The following is a 19,700-nucleotide window of genomic DNA, read 5'->3' as shown; positions in this document are numbered from 1 at the left end:
TAGAATGAAATTAAACAGCTAGCTAGCTTCTTTCTAGCTAGTTATAAAGCTCAACCCCCACAATCACTTGCAGAGAAATTAACGTGTAAACAGGGAAGAAAACAAAAGGCAATTAAATGCTTTAGCGCAGCAATCAAGTGCTGGTAGAGAATATAAATGAATCGGATAGTAGATAAAGATTTGAATATGAAAGTTTCAGTAAAATTAAAAGAGGATGTCATTAATTATCGTATTGATGACATGTATGTAGTCTATCATCTGGTATTGTACCAGCTTTTGTTTTTCTAAATAATTTTGACACCCCAAGATTCAGGTAGTGAAGTGATATATATTCATATGAAAAAGTCTAACAAGTCAATATTAATTTAGCCCATTAATGTAAAGTTAGAGTGAGCACTATCAATTTAGTTCTGTTTCGAAAACTTTAAAAGTAATTTTTTTGAGTTTTTGATTTATGAAAAGTAGTAATATTAATATCTGATATAATTTTTAAAATTAAATTGTAGCTTTTTAAAAAATTATTTAGGAGTTTATAGAAAAGTTAAAAAAAATGATTTTTTTCATAATAAATTTTTTTTATCACATTTCTTTTAAAATAAACACTTTTAGAACTAAAAACTCAAATACAAAACAATTTATTTATAAACTATTTTTGATATAATCATTTGTTATTTAAGTTTTTTTTTTAAAAAAATTTAATTAAACTGTTAACTAAAATTGGGTTTTAGTCTTTGATTATTACTTCGAAGAATAAATCATCTCTAAATGAAAAAAAAACAGAAGTTCAATCAAATTTTCGTCCCTTAATGTTTTGGAACAATTCGATCCTCTGTTATCTCTACCATTAATTTATTTTATTTTTTATATATTATTCAATATTCATTTATTTCTAACCTTGTGATTTATTATTAATACTTTAAATTCATCAATATACTTTATCTCATTTAATACTAGTAGTCAGTTATTCGTGTTTTTAATGCAGAAATATCAAACACAACTATTAATTCAGTTTTAAAAAAATGATAAATTAAGTTTGTCATTATTCAAAAAATTCTGTGCATATCAAAGTCTAATATAAATATTATAATAATTATTATATATGGCACATATGTCAACTAATTTATTCATTAATTTTTAAATTAGTTTTTAATTTTTATTAATATTCTTTGTTCTTGATTGAATAATTATTTATTTATATATTTATAAAATACACTGAAAATTATTTATTTTATTTTATAATAAATAATATTTTTAAATTTAAATAATTTATTAATGAATTCATATTTATTCGTACATGCAATAATTTATTAAAAATAACAATAATATAATGAATATCATAATAATAAAAAATTAATTTGAAAAAATATTGCATCAAGTTTTTTTTAAGACAATTTAGTTCTTGACAAATAAGTCCTTGATTAATTTGATTTTAAAACAATGTGTTTTGTCTAAATGAATAGGGATAAATAAATCTCCGACTAATTTAAATTTAGGGACAGATAGGTCCCTAACTAATTTGACAGTGACAGCATGCATGACATTGAACGTGCCAGCTCATGACGACTCAAATGTGCCACCTAAATAATTTTTGTAATAGTAAAGATGACGGAAGGATATCCTACAAGAAAAACGCTGAATACTGTTGGTTTTTTGTGTCGAACTGTATCCGCTGTTATAAACCTTAGCTTGCTGGTAAATATTTACCAGCGGATTTTTTATCCAACGGTAAGTTGCGGCGAAATTTTTGAGGGAGTACAGGGTTTGATTAACGGCAATCTGATGCTGCGTACCGTTGGATTTTTTTTGACGGTAACTGTGACGCCAGACGTTGAAACTTCGCGTTTGATTATTATAGGATTTTTTTTACGGTAGCTTTAATTTTTTATTTAAAAAAAAAAACTGGAAAATCGTTATCGTCGGAGAAGAAATGTCAATTTTTTTATTTTTATTTTTCAATCTATAATGGACCCCGAAAGTTAATAAATATAGTCAACTCCCAATAAGTAAAGTATAAATTAGTAATTTATCTGAAAAAAGTGATTTATATATGATGTGAAAGATCAAACATAGAGTATAAAAACATGAAGGAAATGAACAAATACATAAGATAGAACTAAGGCTAGTGTGCGTTGTAATTATATGATATGACTAAAATAAGATTTAAACATACAACAAGCTAGTTAAACTATATTTAGCTTAATCTTGTTCAGATTCATCATCTTCTTCCTCTAGTTCATCATCTTCCTCCTCTTTGGAGGTAATTTCCTGATCGTCGAACTTGTTACTACAAAAAAAATGCTGAGAACCGTCAGATCTAGTGGCGGGGATTACAGTTGGATTTAGCAACGGGTTTGATGAAGAATTCGTCATGTCAAATAATTACCGGCTGATAGTCGCTTCCGATGTTAAAATCGCTAGTAACTTTTGGCGAAAAACCACAACAAATAGGCGCCAACTTTAGCGTCAGAGTTACTGTCAGAAGAATTCGACGGTAGACACGTTTAACGGAACGTTGCATTTTGGTGATTTGTACCATGTGACCGTTGAAAATATTCGCCAGTAAATTCGATGGTTACCGTGCCCTAAATTAGAACTGTGAATCCCTCCTCCTTCATTTTGAATTCACTCATTCTCTCTCTCTCTCTCTCTCTCTCTCTCTCTCTCTCTCTCTCTCTCTCTCTCTCTCTAACCTTTCACCCTCCCACTCTCTCTATCCTTCTCAGCTCTCCTATCCGTCAACCTCCTCTGCTGCTGTCGCTGCAGAACGTCCATGTCGCCACTGTTGCAATGCCCCTGTCACTTCTGCTTTTGCCGCCATTATACCTCTATACCTCTTTTCTATTTTTTCTGTTTCTGTATTCAAGGTTTTTTGTTTGAACTCTGTTTATTTCAAATTCTGTTATATCAAGTTAATTAAATAGTTAGTAGAGTTTAATTAGTTTAATTTTGTATTTTAGTGGATTTAGATGGTTAGGATAGGTTAGAATAAGTTAGATTAGACTCTAAGATTGCTGAAAAATATTATATTATTGAGCTGTTTGCTGATTCCTGCTGCTGAAAAAAATTGGATTTTTTTCTTCCTTCATCCTCTAGGCATCCCTCCTACTCCCACGCCACACGCTCGGAGTTTGTGTCCCCTGAGAGGTGCATTTTGGGCTTACGCCCAAACTCCTCTATACAAGCCCGGCGTAAGGACAAATTCCAACTCCCAAAATGCAATAATTACGGCCCAATCTCAATTATACATATTATTAGAAGTCGTAATCTCATCCAAAATATTCAAAACTTCGGAAGATTAGTTATTAATTCTTTCTAGAAATATAAAAAATTTGGATTGTTAGGATTTGATTTGGAAACTAGATTTTAGTCATCTACAAAGCAAACTCGATGCAATCAACAAAATGACAAATTTCATGCCTACAAACTTGGAAGTACAACAGAATATTCCTACACAACAGCCAGAAAAAAAAAAGAAAGAATATATTGGCTGCAACTATGGCTGAGGAAAACAAGCATGGAGTGTAAGGTGAACCATCAACACAAGGCCTGAGTAATTCTAAGCCTAAAAAGATGGATGCAAATGAACTTGTAAGGAAGCTCGACGCAATTTGTAAAAAGAATAATATCGTACCAACAACAAATTTAAGCCAAGAACGGAGTTGTACAAATTTTATTCAACTCACAATCAACCAAGGACAGAAGAAGAATATTCAAGTCACACATAAAAGGACTCAAAAAAGCCAAGATGACACTACTTTGTCTAATTCTAAAACTATCCCATAAGATGAAGAAAAAATCTTGGAGCAAGATGAATTAGAAAGAGGAAAGAGCAAGGCAATCCTAAGGGCTATAACTATTGATGAATTTTTAAAAGAAAATGAGATAGATGTGGAAAATGAAGGACTAAGCACTGAAGTAAGTGATGATGGGGAGATAGCTTGGTACTTAATGAAAATTATTATCCACATTGATGGAGGACATTGATGATGATGAAGGTAATATTTCACGCTATTTTTTTTTATCTTTTTTGTAACTTGTAATACTTATTTTTTTTCAATTGGCATCATTGATTACTCCTTAATGTTTTCCCTAATGTATGAAACTAAGAGTACGAAAAAAGAAAAAAACCCACATCGCATAGGGTCAATCAATTTTGGAAGAGTACGAATGGCTCTGGTATAATTGTTGAATATTGGTACAATAATTTGTTTAGTTTTATTTATCTTGTTCTAGTTTTACTTATTTAGAACCATATTTTGTACCGCGCAGCGAAGGATGAGGAACCAAAAAGGTTTGAAATATTCATTGCTACTTGAACAAGTCGAAAAAGTAAGGAAGTTGATCATGAAACACAAGATGCAATCGTAAGAGTTCATTAAATTATTATTAAGGGTAAAGTATGCTTTTTGTCACTAACGCTTTCGAAAATTTTTAAAATTATCCCTAACATTTAATTTAATTCAATTTTGTCCCTAGCATTTAAAATAATTTCAATTTTATCCTACCATCAAATTTTTTACGATCAACAGTTAGTCAAATTTTTTTTTTCAATTTTAATCCTATAATCTAATCCTAATCCTAACTTAAACACTAAATTCCTAACTTATCTTTAATTTCAAACCTGCCTAATTCTAAATCACCCTAAACCCAACTCCTCTAAGGCTCTAACCCTTCACCTCACACCACCACCACCACCATTGCACCCGTGACTGCCACCTATACAAACCTTCATCTCACCATTGCCACAGCAACATCCCTCAAAATCACCATTGTCATTACAGTATCATTCCGCACTCATCACCAGATTTATCCCTATTATAGCAGCAAAAACAACACACCCCACTAATCAATAATAAGAACAACACACCCTACCAGTGCTATCCACCCCATTAATCACAACGAGAACAACAGCAAGAATAATACACCTCACTAATCACAGTAGCAATAACAACACACCTAAACAACAACAACTTTTTTTTTCTTTCCAACAAATCTGTACTCAAATTTTCACTCTCGCCCAAATCTCTGCTCTCACCCACAACGGCAAAAATTTTTTTTCAAAAAAATAAACAAAATTGACAAAGAGATAGAGAGTGGAAGGGGGAAAGAGGATGGGGTATGGTCATTGAGAGAAGGAGAATCAGAGGCAGAGGGGAGGGGATCCAAAGCTAAGGGGAGGGCGTAGGGGTTGGGCTGACACATCACATAGGTGGCATAAAATCTGCTCCTGCTTCATCGGCAATGGTGATGGAATGACGATGACGGTGAGTGGTGGCAGTTGGAAGGAGGTAAAAGAGAGGTGTTGCCATGGTGGTGAGAGTGTGTGGGAATGAGGGTTGGGGGATGGAGGGGGTGGGTATCAGGGGTTGGAGTAGGTTAGAAGATCTTGATGGATTAGGGATTTGGATCAGATTTGTTTATTAAGGGTAAAGTTGGAAAAAATATTTGACTAACTCTTGATTGACAAAAATTTAACAGTAGCGATAAAATTGAAACTGTATTAAACGTTAGGAGTAATTTTGAAAATTTTCGAAAATGTTAAGGACAAAAAATATACTTTAGTCTATTATTAATTATATTATGAATTTAGGATATGGTAACTAATTCTATTTTAAATGTTTCGTCTAATCAGGAAGACTTCCAAAATTGGCAAGCTGGTGGTAAAACAGAAGAGAAAACTTTTGAGGCCATATTTGAGAAAGAACAACCAGGAAGAGGAAGTCACATGTTTGAAGGGTGAACTTGGAAAAATGAAGGCCAAATAACAACACGACGAGGAAGAGATTCATGGATTACGGAATGTATTTAAATTACTACTTTAAAAATCTGAACCTGGAATGAGGCCAAAAGAAATCAAAACTGTTACAAACTATCCAACGCTCTCCATTTGATGTGAATAGCGTTCATGGATCAACTCATGTTCCAAACATTGATATAGTAAGCCGTTAACTATTATGCTATTGGTTTCATTTGTGGTTAATTTGTTATAATTCATCACTTAGTTGCAATTTCAATTTGTTAATTAGTTAATTGAAATTTAATTATATAAGAATTTAATTATATAAGAATTAATTATAATCATGCTTACATATGAATGTAATTATTTTTTAATTATTTTTTCATATAATTATACATGATAATCTTCGAGATGTTAATAAAGATTAAGAAGCTATATATGATAGTTTATTGGCAAAGATGAAGTGTTAAAAATTGAAAGATGATTGATTAATGTTTTCTTATATTTTGGCTCGAAAATACTAAATATGGTTTATTAACAATGACTTTAATTAGAAAATATTTATGATGTAGGATACAATATTTTAATTTTTCGTTGTTTAATTTATTAGAAGTAAACTCTGATCTAAGTGGTCTCATACGTATTTTGATATGGGTATGTTTATTTTAGTGTGAGATGTATGAATATTTAAAATTATGATCATTCCAATATTTTTGATTTATTATAAATATATTTTGTTTAAGGATGATTTTAATTATTTAAAGAATATTTTATGTATAGTATTCTTATGTATTTATTTTTATTTATAATATTTGACTAATTTAATTAAAAATATATGATATAATCATATTACTAAATCTTAGTTTTTAGAAAAGAATATATATATATATATACACACGAAAATTAAAAAAAAGTGAGGAACATAAGGCTACGCTTATACAGAATAGCTATAGGTATATATTAATGTTACGTTTCAAAAGTGATACAATAGCAAAGATAAGTGTAGTCTATTCTTTTGAATTCTAGAAAGCATAAGTGATGAAAAGAATAACTTATTCTATTATCTAAAAGCATAGCTTTTGATACAAAAAAGTGATGCCTTTGAGAATAGGCAATGCCCGTATAGGCAACCCCCACTAAAACGTCTCTAAGGCCAAATAAGCGTAATCTTTTTTAAATGTATTATTTTTTTTTTTATTTTTAGCTACACTTTTCAAAAATAACTGAATGTGTGATTTTCCTGTAGTGTATTATTACCAATCTATTTATTTATATGATTTGCTCGTGCAAAAACATGATATGAAAAATTTTAATGACATTTCTTTTTACTTAATTTCCATATTGGTTCATAATTTCATGGGTTGTCTTATGTAAGCTTTCTATTATGGAATGGGTTTCGATCTTCTGTTATCATCAACCTTCGCAAGAACATCTTTAGTGTACTTTTCATAGACGTCTTTTTTATGGAACGAATCTTATAACGAGTTACAAAATTTTGAGAGAATCATTACTATAAAATTTAGCTATTATAACAAAGCACTATAAGAAAAACGTTGAGTATCATCGAATTTATTATCAGACGTTACCGACAGATTTAGCGTCAGATTCACCCGTAGTTATGAATGCAAATTCGTCCCTCAAAAAATTACCATCGAATTCAATATTCCGTCACTAAATCCAATGGTAAGAAGTGGCGTGAAATTTCATTTTATTTGCGCCAATTTTATGGCGAATTTTTCCACCGGTAATGGATTTAATTGAAATGCGTCATTTAGACAACGGCGAACACCTTAGATTTGATATTTTATTGAATACATGTTTGTTCTAATTTATGCCTGCAGCTGTTTTCTTTTTCAATTTCTCGTTTACATTCTTTAAAACATGTTTGGCTTGTGAGAAAATAATAATTGAATTTGGTGGGAGATTTTAATTATAGAGAAAACTCTGTCGAATTTTCAAAAATTTTAATAAGTTGCGTTGTTGGTTGAATTTTATGATTTTTATTACAAAATAATTCCCATCCATCATCTGTGGAAGTACGATAGTGATAATGGTGGACGGAAGGTTTAAAACCTGAGTTCTTTGAGGGGGTTGACAAGTTTGTTGTGTATGTCTTCAATATGGAACCATTTAAGTCTCAAGGGGTATCTAGGTGTCCATGCTATAAGTATCAACTGACTAAGTGGTTAGAACCTTCAGACATAACACTTCATCTCTACCACAATGGATTCAAGGATAGGTACTGGATGCGGATGGAACACATAGAGGTAGATGAGCAGGGAATTAACCAGTTTGCCTCAAATTCCAATAGGTGTGAGGGTTGATCAATGAGAATTCGGGTGGTTAGAGAACTAAAAATCGAAGAAATGAATTGGGAGGATAACTAAGAGAGATACAACGAGATGGTGTTAGATGCAACTAGTGTTCGTAATATGGAAGATGCTGAACAAGAACCTAACACGAAGAAGAATCAGGAAATTACCTCAGAAGAGGAGGAGAATGACGAACCAAAGGAAGAAGATGATGAATCTGAATAAGGTTAACCTAAATATAATTTAATTAGCTTGTTGTATGTTTAAACCTTATTTTAGTTAGATCATATAATTACAATGCACGCTAGTCTTAGTTCTATTTTATGTATTTCTTCATTTATTTCTTGTTTTTATATTGTAAGTTTGATATTTCACATTATTTATAAATCACTTTTATCAGATAAATTACTAATTTATACTATACCTGTTGGGAGTCGACTATCATTTATTAACTTTCAGGATCCATTATAGATTGAAAATGAAAAAATTGACGTTTTCATCGGATTTGCTGTCAAATTTTTTTCAACAGTAATGATTTTCCAGTTTTTTAAAAAAATAAAAATTAAAGCTACCGTCACATTTATCGTCAGAAAATTTTGACAATAATCAAGCGTGAAGTTTCGACATTTGGTGCCACAGTTACTACTGAAAAAATTCTTATGGTAAGCGGCATCAAATTGTCGTTAGTTAAACTTCATATTCCGCCAGTAATTCTGCCGCAACTTATTATTGGACAAAAAAATTCTCCGGACAAAAAAATACAGTCTGACACAAAATCCAACGGTAGTTAATTTACCGGCAAATTATTTTCGTTATTCTACCGATAAATTTGACGGTACCCAATATTTTTTTTGTAGTGAAGGAGTCCGAGATTAATGTATTGCCTCTCCAGTACGGAATTTTTTTTTCAAGTTTGCTCTATCAAAATTTATGACATATACCATCTCACTTAAGAGCAAGCGTCTCGACCGCTTTATTTCACGCTATTTCACTTAGTTTTCTATTGATAAGAATTCTCTATTAGTCAAAGTTCTTTACAAGTAGCCGTTTTCAATTGGCCAACTCTAAATAAAAGTAAACCATCACTACAAAAGTTAACTATTAAGGTAATAGAGCTCAAAACCTTTTGAGACTTTTTTAAGTGTTAGCTCTTAAAGTAAGACTCATTTACATGTATTAGTCTCTCAAGACTCATAAGTTATATCTATCTATTTTATTTAAAAAGAAATAGAGGAAATTTTTCTAGTGACTTTTAAATTAAATTGTGAAAATTTACTGCCAATTCTCCTTAATTTGATCCCAAGTCACTAAAGGGGATAACTTTGCTGCAAAAAATGCATCTTGAGAAAATATATTGCTAATTAATAGGAGTTTGATTTTGTGTATCAATAATGTAAAATTTTTTAATAAATTATTTAATTATATTTATTTTTTGGATGATTACTCACGCAGTGATAATAAAAAATAATTATTTTTAATGATGTGATAATATATATATATATATATATATGGAAAATTAAACAAGAACTAAAAGACAACAAGAGAAAGAGAAAAAAAGTTAAAAAGCTTTAGCAACGTCTCTTTGGAGGAGAAGGTCTAGGGTCTCCTCAGGCTCTAACCAAACCAAGTGCTCTCTACTATCCCTTGAACCAGGTTTGGCTATCCAATCAGCAACGTTGTTAACATCATGCTTGATAAGATCGAACTGAACATTCCAATGTCGAGTCAGCAGGTCCTGAATTTTGTTTACAAAATTGATGTCACAAGCATTATCAGAATTTCAAATACCACCCAAAAGAAGGAAGATGTCTAATTATTTATTTCACAAATAACTTGTCGAAAGTCACACTCCCAAGCCAGGACAAGGCCACGCCAAACCACGAAGAGCTCGCACCTTTTTATGGACCAGACAGGAAGAGTCCCAGAACAACTAAGAATCCAAGCACCAGCATAATTCTTTAACAGACACGTAAAACCTGCAAACCCATCGTCATAATATATACTAGCATCACAATTAATTTTTATCACCTTTTGAGGAGGTGGTCGCCAAATCAGACTTTGCTCTAGAGAATAGCCGAGTAGGAGGAGAACCTTTGCCCTTGGATCTCATTTTCCGTAGATCTCGCTAGGTTCACCATCCTCCTATCAAACCGCTTAGCAACTACACCAAAAATATGTTGGCATCTATCACTCCAAATCCACCAAATTGTTGATGTAAAGATAAACTCTTTTCCCTTGATATTATTCCTGAACCACTCATAAAATTATCCTCTCTCCGAAGGATAAGACACTCCATATCCAACAGCTTCCAAATTGCTTTGGCAGGCTCACACTCCCTAAGGCAATGAAGTATTGATTCTTGGGTCATGTTACATCTAGGACAAACATCAGAATCAACAAGACTTCTTCTAAAGCAAAAATAGCAGTTGGAAGGACCTCATTGTCCACCGACCAAATAAGTATCTTAAACTTCTATGAAATCTTTAATTTTCACAATCAAGACCAATCAGTTCCATCATTCCACTGGAACTTTCTTTGAGCAAGTCAGAGATATCCAGATTAGTGCTATACTCCCTATGATTATTTGGATTCCAATACCAACCAGGAGCATCATTAATGTTTGGGTGGGGGTAAACTCTAGATCATATATCTAACATCTTCTGGTATAGGTGATGTCAAGTGATCTAGTCTCCACGAATTATTATCACAAGCATCCGCAATAGTAAAGAGTAACTCTGAAATGTGGACATAAGGAAGAGTACCTCCAATCTTGTCAATTGAGCTCCAGTGGTCATATCACAAAGACTGTTGAAAATCTCCGTAACACCACATAAACCCTTCCTTAATTTGTGAGTAAGCTTTTAAAATACTACGCCAAACATTAGAAATTTTCTTATTGTTATATGGAATAAGATCCACCGAGTTCTTCATGTATTTACCTATTAGAAGCTGGACCCATAACTTGTCTTTGCAGTAAAAAATCAGCCACATGAGCATATCAAGTAAAGCATAATTCACACAAAAGGAGTCTCTAATACCCAATCCACCTACCTTTTTGGGAGATGCAATTTGGTTCCAGTTTATCAAGGAGAGTCACTACCCTTCCGCACTCTCTTTTCAAAGAAATTATCTCATCATGTAATTTATTTTCTCATTTGCATAAGCTGGTAGAAGTGACACTTACATTTGATAGACAGGGATTGATGAAAGAACTGATTAAATTAAACCAATTTTACCCTACTTTATTAAGCAAACGTCATTTCCAGGAAGCCAAGCGGCTTCTAACTTTTTCAATCACCTTCTGGGCCATCTTCCTGTTTGCTTTGTCATGCCCTATGTTCACTCCCAAATACTTTGCCAAATCCTAAGTAAATCGGATACTAGTAACCTCCGAAAGCATCTCCCTCCTTTTCTGAGATATGTTCTTCGAGCATTCAGTCTTAGAATTAGAAATATTCACTTTCAAACTAGAAGCCTTAGTAAAGAGATCTAGTGTCTGCATCACAATCTCAACTTGGGTCTTTGTTGCTTTACAAAACAAAAGAAGATCATCTGCAAATATCAAATGAGATATTTTTAGCGCTTTCTTAGAAATAGCTACAGACATCCAGTCACCAGTCGAAATAATATGAGAGATAAGATAAGTCAATCTTTCCATACAGAGCACAAATAAGTAAAGAGACAAAGGATCCTCCTATCTAAGCCCTCTTTAGGGGGTAAAATTTTGCAGCCAGTCACCGTTCCATATAATAGATAGAGAAGAAGAACTCACACATGACATAATCAGCTGGACAATGTTGTTAAGAAAACCAAAATTATGTAAAGTATGCCGAAGGAAATGCCAATCCACCCAGTCATAAGCTTTCTCCAAGTCAATTTTGAAAGCTATCACTCCTTTTTTTTATTTAGACTTCCGCATGAAGTGAAGAATCTCTTGGGCTATGGATTATATTCTTCAAGGTCCTTCTACCAGGAAGAAACCATCCTGGAGAGGGCCCACAATCTCAGAAAGAATTGGCCTGAAGCGATTAACCAAAACCTTTGTGATGATCTTATAAATTATATTGCAGAGTCTTATCCGTCGAAAATCCTTCATACAAAATGGACTGTCCATCTTAGGGATCAAAACCAACAAAGTCTCAAAAATTGTGGCTTGTAAGGGATCTCCAAGAAAGGCTTTATTCACAATTCTACAAACATCCAGCCCAATAATCTCCCGATACTCTTTGAAGAAGAAGGCTTAGAAACCATCGGGACCACGCACCTTAAAAGAATTCATTTCCATGATCGCTTTCCTTACCTCCTCCATGGAAACCGAAATGTAAGTCTCTCACAAGCTTTTTGACTAAGTTGAGGGAGAGGAATATCCTTCAAATTATCAATTATAACTTCTTCTGTAGAACAGAAAAGTCTTTGAAAAAATGTATTTGTTTCCATCTGAAGGGAGGCTTCCTCCATTGACCCATAACCATCCTCTAGAATCAGGCCATGAATTTTATTCCTTTTCCTTCTGATAATGGTCTACAAGTGAAAGAAACTAGTGTTGCGATCACCAAATTTTACCCACTGTTCTCTCGATTTTTGATACCACATAAGCTCTTCCTAGAGGAGGATAGTGTTTAACTCCTCATGCAGCTCCTTTTCAATTTTTCTTAGATTCTGAATTTTGTTAATCCGGTTCTTCAGATCCCGCTTTTTGACAAAAATATTACCGAAGATTTTTTAGTTAAATTTATGAGCTTCCTACTGAACCCGCTTAAGGCTTCTCACAACATCAGGAGAATCCGATTCTCATGCTTGCTGTACTATTGATTTTAAGTTCGAGTGTGTAGTCCAAGCCACCTGAAACTTGAAAGGTCTATTCTTCTTTTGTGTCACTTTGAGCCTTATACCCCTAATAAACAAAGGACATTGATCTAAGTGCAACCTTCCCAAAATTTCTGTATAAACCTCTGGAAAAGACAGACACCAATCTCTATTACAAAAAGTTCTATCCAACTTTTTTGCAACATCAATTCCTCCCCTAACCTTTCTATACTAAGCATATTTAAAAAATTAGACTAAAAATACATTAAAATTAAATTCAATAAATAAGTCATTTTTTGTGGCGGCCAACTTCATTGCAAATATGATATTAGTGGCGGATTTTTTAATTTGCAGCTAAATTGTTCAGTACTATTAATGAGTTTTTTTTCTCCCTTGTAGTTATTATTAGTGTCTTTAACAGTAAAGTTTATTAATATAAAGTTAGTAAAGAACTAAGAGTTAATAGTCAAAATTATCCCTGAAAGATATCCCGATCTCTATTTTTGTCCCCGAAAGATAAATTTAATCAAAATCATCCTCGAAAGATTTAAAATTAATCACGTTAGTTCCTCCGTCTATTCTGTCACTAACAACATTAATTTTGCTGACATGACATATTAATTTTTCTTTTGTCTTTTTGGTCATGGACTTGGGGTTTGCTTTCAAAATTACAGCTTTGTTTTCGTTTGCGTGCTTCCTCACGTTGATGTAGTTCTTTATGGTTTTATTTGCATAAAACATCTGCAGTGTAGGGTTTTGTTGTAGTTGATAACTTGCTGCAGTGTAGATTGTATCGTTTTTTCTTTAGTTTGTTGATTTTGAAGACTATGAAGAGGCAGAAAACTGAACCTTCCAATTCGAGGAGGTTTAGCTTGTCCCAATTTTTGTTTGCTGTTTGGGTGTTATATTTGGTTTTCATTTCGTGCAAGTTTCCTCAAATTCTGAAGATTGTGCCAACGATAATTGGGGATGAGATTTATGATGGATTGGATGGTGCCGCTGTTGTTGGTGGCTCAGAAGGTTCAGAGTTGAGCAAGCCTTTTGTTAGTTCTATTTATCGAGATTCACTTCACCGGAGGCTAGAGGATAGCACGGACAAGGATGCTCCCTTGAGACCCAACAAGGTTTCACTGAAGGAGGAAGAACATGGTGGTGAATCCGTGGAGCGTGTTCCTCAGAAGTATAGCCGAATTACTGGAAGAATCATGCGACAAATGAATAGGACAAACAATTTATCTGTGCTTGAGAGAATGACAGATGAGGCATGGACATTGGGGCCGAAGGCTTGGGGAGAATTAGACACGGCTGATGACGTGGAGTCTGGAGAGAAATCTATCATTGAAGGAAAGCCTGAGTCCTGTCCTTCTTGGATATCAATGATTGGGGATGAATTGCAGAAGAGAGATGGCTTGATGTTTCTACCTTGCGGGCTAGTAGCAGGTTACTCAATCACTGTGATGGGGACACCCCATTTTGCTCATAAGGAATATGTTCCTAAGCTTGGGAAGTTGAGGAAAAGTGATGGATTGGTTGCAGTTTCACAGTTCATGGTTGAGTTACAAGGACTAAAGTCAGTTGAAGGGGAAGATCCTCCGAAGATTCTTCACCTGAATCCTCGGTTAAGAGGGGACTGGAGCAAATGACCAGTTATCGAGCATAATACCTACTATCGAATGCACTGGAGAACAGCTCAAAGATGTGATGGCTTGCCAACTGAGGATGATGAAGGAATGCTTGAAGAACCACCATTGTGGGGGTTGTGTTGCTGCGGGACGGGAATGGAGGCTCGAAGCTACACAGATGCGTTGAGGAGGGATTTTCGGGGCGGGTACGGATGGGTCAGGTTCTGGGTAGTTAGGGTTCTGTTTCTGTTTTTTGGGCTTAACAGCCTATGATCAAAAAGACAAAAAAAAAAAAAAACTAACGTGCTGTGTCAGTAAAATTAACGTTGTTAGTGACAGAATAGACGGAGAGACTAACGTGATTAATTTTAAATCTTTCAAGGACAATTTTGATTAAATTTATCTGTCAAAAACGAAAATGGAGATCAAAATATCTTTCAAAAACGATTTTGACTATTAACTCAAAGATCTAAAGATAAGTATAAAAATAAATCTCTTTGAAAGTCATTTATCTTTTCTGGATTTAGTTAATTTTTTTCACTAAATAAATTTACTTTTAATTTATTAGCATCTGCAAGACTGCAACACCTGGTTACTTTCAAGATAAATGCTCATGTCATGCATGCTGTACTCTCACATCATCAATAAAATTTATTAACGTCACCAGCATCCTATTAAAAAGATAGTAGTCGCCAATATTATCCACATAATCATCATTTGCATATAAATCAATAAATCATCATAGTGCTCTTAATAAGTACTAAAAAGGCTCATGAAACCAATTAAATGCTTCGACCCTGTCATAGTATGCAGTACAGTGGAACATCAATATGTTTAATTTCTGTATACACAATAAATACATACTTATTATGATGATGATTAGTGAAACTAAATAATTAAATGTCAGGAGGTTCACTAAATTTTAATTTGAATATGAAAGTTTCATTAAAAGAGCACACTTTATATGATAAAATAATGAAAATCTATAGTAATAGCAATTACGAGGATTTAATTGGTCTCTATGTATCCTAGCCCAATGCTTGTATATGAATCTTTTTCAAATTTAAGCCAAAAATTCTAGCTACCATAATAGTAAAGCGGTTAGGAATTAGGAAACCAATGGCATCTTTTTGTAGCCTTGTGAAGGAAAAATTTGTACATGCAAATTAGAGTGAGATTGTTATGAGAGAAAGACTAAGGAGCAATATTTTTATTAAAATTTGATTAATACTTAATTATTAAAAGAAAAGTGAATTTTATACCATTAGATATAATTACACATTATTAAAAATATTAATAATGACTAATTGATGACTACAAATTATAAAATTTACTGGTTCTTTAAACTCCTTTTGTTATAAATAAATAAGCTACGTAGCATAACTAGGGCTAGTGCATTAATCCAACACAGCAACAAACAGTTAACTTGTATGACTTAGGAGTAACTCTCTAAATGTGAATTTAATGATCAAATTGAAAGGCAATCAATGAATATAAGTTCAAACTGATGATAGATGATAGATGATAGATGATAGAACTGTTTTAACTCTTCCCTACTCATAGATGATGTTATTGAGAAATAATGTTATTATCATAACTCATAATTTAGGGTTAGTAGTGATGTGTTTACGGTTTTTTGCAATGGCTAATATATGCTTTTTGTGTTTTTTTTTTGTTTTGTCTATTCGGATTTTTTTAAATGTGTTTTATACGTAATTCTTTTTTATACATCTTTATGTATACTTCTCTTTTTTAGTTAAAAATTAAAAGTAATAATAACTGTATGGCATAAAAGTGATATAATAAAATAGACAAAAAAAAGTAAAGGTAACAAAGTGGGCCGTTTTACCTTGTTAAAACTCACTATAAAACAGGACAGGCCGGTCTGCCTCGCCAAAGTGGTATGGGGTGAACTTGCTACTCTATCCCGCTAAAAAGTGAATTGTCATTTGATAGGTTAGCTGGTCGACTCACTTTTTTTTTTTCACCATCAACCTCCATTAAACAGACTATTACAGAATCCATAACTCAGATCTTAAATAATATAACAATATCTAAATCAATAACTAGATAAATAACTAAATCAATTATAAAATAACAATAATACTAAGTAATCTATAACAATAAGAAAGTCACTCAAATAAAGACGTCTAAAACGTCTTTTTTTAAAGATATTTTTTAATAATTAAAATTTAACACATATAATCGATTAAACCGTGTTATTTTTTTGTCAAAATTAGACCAGATAAATTAATTTGACCGAAAAAATAGTGAATCAAATCTTGAACTGGTCTAAATTAATATTATTTTTTATAAAAATGGACTAAAATACTCTTATTATTATTATTATTATTATTATTATTATTATTATTATTATTATTATTATTAATTTTGAGAATATTAAATTTTAGCCCTTTTATTTCTCTGCCGTCATCATGGTTTTGAAAACCGGACCGGCCGATCGAACCGAGAACTGCCAACAGTTCTAATTCGGTTTAATAGGTAAAACCGGCAATTTAAAAATCGTTCTAAAACTGTTGACCGGTCGGTCGAACCGAACCAAGACCCGGCCGATTTTTACTTTTTTGCCAAAAACGTCACCGTTTTGGTATTAGAAGAAAAGGGAACCAGCCTTTTGGTCTCATGCATTTGCTTCCCTCTCTCAAACCCTAGCCTTATCACTTTCCTCTTAAAGCTTTGTCACCGCTGCCGTCCTACCGCCGCCGTCGAATCTGGTCCAGTCGTCGTCCCTACTGTTTCAGCGTCGTCGCAGCTCATCTCTGCCATCGCGTTGCGCCGCATATGCTCCACCCTCCTCTGCTTGAACAATCGCAGCTTATTCCTCAATTCGGTCTCAGTCCTCGTCTTTGTCTGCTTCATCGCGCTACTGCCGCCGTCCGTCGTCGTCGTAGTCATCGTTAAGTGACGAGACACACACACACACACACACACACATACACACAGAGAGAGAGAGAGAGAGAGAGAGAGAGAGAGAGAGAGAGAGAGAGAGAGAGAGAGAGAGAGAGAGAGAGAGAGAGAGAGAGAGAGAGAGAGAGAGAGCTACGAAGGGGAAAGAAGGGGTGGAGGTCGCGGGAGGAGGCGCGCAAAGGGTGAAGCCTTTGCTTCTTCCGTCGTGTTTGAGCTCGAAGACGGCCGCTAGTGCTGCTACCTTTGTTGCTACCTCTGTCATGTCTTGCTATCATGTTACCACTGATTTCAAATGCCCTCATTCTATTTCTTGTTCTACTTCAAAATCATGCTAAATTTGTGAGTGTCCATCCTTTTTGAATGTTTATAAATAATAAGATTAGACATTGATTTTTCTGATTATGGTTTTGGTCTGAATTTGATCTTGTTTAAATTTCATGATTTTGTTACTGGCTCCTAGAAGTTGGGTTTCTTTTTCTAATATGCTTACCATTCCTTTTTGCTTTTGCTTGAATTTTAGAAGAAAGAGCAATGTAATGTATTCCTATTTATGAATCCATAAGACCAAGGTTAAATTAACAATTCAGGTGGAGTTGAGTTTTGTTTATGAGTAATTAAATGCATGAAACAGGAATATGGTTGCTGATATCTTTTGTGACTTTCATTGTTCTTTTCCCCTTGTTATGCTGCTGTTGTTGTTATGCTGTTGTTTTGTTATGGCACTGTGATTCTGCGATCACTAATGAGTGTTTTGAATTTGGAATTTCTGATTAGTGACTTGTTAAGTTGATATTGTTGTTATGCTGCTGTTTTGTTATAGCACTGTAATTGTGTGATCATTGATCAGTGTTTTGAATTTGGAATTTGTGATTAATGACTTGTTAAGCTGCTATTATTGTTATGCTGCTGTTTTGTAATGATTGTTGCTGAATTCTAAAAATGGAAATCAAATCAAATGCTGGTTGTTGCTGAATAAGTAGGGTAGCTACCTGCCAATGCCGTATATAAATAAACTGATGAATGATGATGATGGTAGTGGAAGGAGAGTCAAAGTGTATAGGTAGTTGGTGATATGTTATGCTTTCTTATTCAATGACTACTTGTTATGTTGATACCTCAACTTGGAAACAACACTAGATCCCGTTTATGGCTTGCTCAGTAAGAAGAATATGTTGCTAAGAGAGCTCTCTTACAACAGATGAACGCAACGCTGCCTAAGATTAAACCGAAAAGTTCATCTTGCAAGGTTCAGGTTCATGTTCAGTTAGCATAATACCACAGAATTATCAACATTTTCTAACTGAACTAGCTCAACATTCTTTTGAAATTGATAATCATTTGTTTCCTGATATTTCTAAATTAGAATTTGAGGTGTTAAGTGATCCTGTTAACCCTCAAAGTCAAAATTTAATATTTAGATATTTCTTTTTACTATTTAACTTTTAAGTTTGTATTTTGATAAGATCATATGAATTTGGTTGATGATTTTTTGTGTAGTATTTTAAATTTGGAAGATATTTTAGGATGTTTATTTATAATTTATTTATTATTTTATTCTAAAACGGTTTTTTCGGTTAAACCACCGGTTGGACCGGTTGAACCAGTAAACCAGTGACTAGAGCGGTTTGATGACCGGTCCGATTTTCAGAATTTTGGCCGTCATAGGGTTAGAATTTATAATTTTCAAAATATATATATATATATAATAAGAGTATTTTAGTCATTTTTTATAATAAGGGTATTGTAGTTATTTTTATAAATAATAATATTAATTTAAACTAATTCAAAATTTGATTCACCATTTTTTTATTAAATTAATTTGTCTGACCTAATTTTGACAAAAATAACACGATTTAATCGATTATATATGTTAAATTTTAACTAATAGAAAATATCTTTAAAAAAAGACGTTTTAAACGTCTTTATTTAAATGGCTCCCTAACAATAACTAAATAATAGAAAATAGAATAACAAAATAATAGATATCAAAATCAATAATTAGTAACTAAATAATAGAGAATAAACAGTAATCACTAAGAAAAAAATAGTAAATCAGACATCTCCAAAATTCAAACAGAATCATAAGTATCTCAAAGTTCAAACAGATTCACCAAATTACTTAAGAGAGAGAGACCCAACCACCTGGAATGTTGGTGTGAGGGAGAGCTAGGTCGTCATAAATAGGTCTCTAATTTTTTATGTCGAAGATAAATAAATTTTTGATCAATTAAAAATATAAAAATGTCTCTTTTTTTTTAAATGTGAGACATCTCAGTTTTTTTGGAAAATTAATTT

At 32.9% G+C, this 19,700-nt stretch overlaps 1 pseudogene; it reads left to right on the top strand.

Annotated features, from left to right (window-relative positions):
- The first annotated feature begins 13,682 nt into the window (after positions 1-13,682).
- Positions 13,683-14,498, top strand: LOC110272110 (hydroxyproline O-galactosyltransferase GALT2 pseudogene; annotated as a pseudogene).
- Positions 14,499-19,700: the final 5,202 nt, after the last annotated feature.

Source organism: Arachis ipaensis, chromosome B5 (assembly GCF_059453495.1).
Source record: "Arachis ipaensis isolate K30076 ecotype BB chromosome B5, ASM5945349v1, whole genome shotgun sequence".
Lineage (NCBI taxonomy): Eukaryota > Viridiplantae > Streptophyta > Magnoliopsida > Fabales > Fabaceae > Arachis > Arachis ipaensis.
This window is presented reverse-complemented; position numbering and strand designations above follow the sequence as displayed.